Genomic DNA, 2,325 nt, shown 5'->3' on the forward strand with positions numbered 1-2,325 from the left:
TTTGTCCCTTCATAGTGACCATTCCATCAGATATGTCTCTGTTGTAGCTGAACTTGTTCTTCAAAGGATTATTTTGATAAAGCCTACTACTATTTTCATCCCAATGATCAAATATCCAGTCCACTGGGTTTCCTTCACACTGTCTGATCTTACCTGTTCTATAGCCATCAGCCAAAGAATACCCAGAGACCCGACAGGTGATGATCAAAGACTCTCCAGGCTGAGTCTGGCTGTATGAGATCATTTCAAACATACCTGTGGGGACAGAAATCAACAGTCATCAAACATAAACTAAATTAGGGTTGTCTTGGGCTGACATAACATCTTGTTGCCATGTCATCTTAAATTTGTCATGTGATTGGTTTACCATGATAATTTGATTTTTCCTCAGCCAATCAGCTCGTGTGATTGTTTGGCCCTCCTAGCTGCTGGTAAGCTGAAGACAGCTTCAACCATCTGTGTGTTGAAAAAAAGTAAATAGCATAACCTTCTGCTGTCATGCTCTTCATTTCAATGTACTGTCTGCTGCTGGAGTGTCTAAAAATAACTGGCATAGAAAGAAAGGAGAAAAAAAACTTATTTTCAGTGTTTTAAAGTATAACCAATTTTCTTACTATGGAAACAATGAATAAAGAATAAACTCCCATGAATGAAATACAATAAGTTCACTTTATTTAAAAAAAAAACAAACTAATAAAGTATCAAAGATATTAAAAAACTCTTTGGCTTTTAGGAAGCTGATAAAGCTGATAAAGAGCTGATAAAAAAACATCTCATGTATAGTTTGCTTTTACTCTAATTCAAATAATCTTTAGTGTTTTTGTCGTAAAACAACTGTTTTCAAAACAAATAATGCTCTACTTCACACTGTATGAGTATATCACTCTAAACTCAACACATTATTTGTTCAGTAAATGAGATGGAAACATATTTGAAGTTTAAAAGACTAATTGAATTAGTTTAAGTGATAATAACAATACAGCCTATTAAGCTCTAAGTTAGTTATTTTAATTTGGAACATTATTTAGTTATTTTAAGATGAAACATGTGTGATGCCATTTCTTAGAAAAATTCTTGAATGTCAACTTTTTATAGGCCTCATCTCCCTAAATCCTTTTCTGAACTGGGGACATCTGTTGCTACTCAGACTGTTTTATCAGGTATTGGGGAGGTAATGTAACAAACATATGTGCAGATTGTCAGTAGAGATTCATTTATATGTGGTGCAAAGTTGTTCTGCTATATTGCAGGTGGGGAGCCATTAAAATTAAACCTGAAGGATTTTGTACAGCTGCTTAACCAACTTCTATCACTGTGACTCTCGGGCACAGTAATAAACAGCAGAATCTTCAGTCTTCAGGCTGTTCATCTGCAGATACAGCTGCTCTCTGCTGTTGTCTCTGGAGATGGTAAACCGACCTTGAACTGACTGAGAGTACCAAGTGCTGCTCCCACCATTACTAATTCTTGCAATCCATTCCAGTCCTTTTCCAGGAGCCTGTCTGATCCAGGCCATATAGTAGCTGCTGAATGAGAGTCCAGATGTTGTACAGGTCAATCTGTGAGACTGGCCAGGTTGTTTAACTGCTGGTTCAGATTCTGTCAGAGTCTGACCATTAACACCTACAAAGATTACAAGAAAATCAATGACATGCACAACTTTAAAGCATGTAACAGATTATTTTAGACCATCAAAAAACAAAAAAAAAAAAAAACCTCTTAACCTGCCAAGCAGAGAGTTAAAAACAGCAGTCCTGTCTTACAGTCCATCATGTTGAGATGAGTCCACTGTTCTCTGTCATCATCCCTGCAGTGAAATATAAAGAAGCTCTCTGGGTTTTTGCATTGACTCCTCCCCTAGGATGTTTGCGTCAGGACTGTGAATAAAATTCAGAAACAGGTAAGTGTTAATAATGAAAGAGTGAAAAACAATATAGGCTAGTTTAAATTATAGGTTTATGTAAAATAACAAATTTGGGTTTCCCAAAATGTTTGCTTGACTTATCAGAGAGAAACAGAATGTTGTGATTAGCAGATATTTACTTTATATTGGGATACAAGGATATAACAGGAGTGTCTTTATTTTTATTAATTTATTGAGAATATGTGATATGGGCAATAATACTTTTTTATTGATCTTCTTTTGCTTGATTTTTCACAATATGTAAAAACCTAACTTCACACCATATAAAGATCCTGTATTGGATTTACATCCATACTATAGATTTGCAATTTGTCTAAGCAGTCCAAACCTTCAAACATAACATTTCTTCTTCCTCTCCTGGATCCTCTGTAGCCTCAGAAGATCTACTAGATGATGTGAAC

Source organism: Pundamilia nyererei, unplaced genomic scaffold (genome assembly GCF_000239375.1).
Source record: "Pundamilia nyererei isolate P.nyererei 1_Seehausen unplaced genomic scaffold, PunNye1.0 scaffold00321, whole genome shotgun sequence".
In the NCBI taxonomy this organism is placed as follows: Eukaryota; Metazoa; Chordata; class Actinopteri; order Cichliformes; family Cichlidae; genus Pundamilia; species Pundamilia nyererei.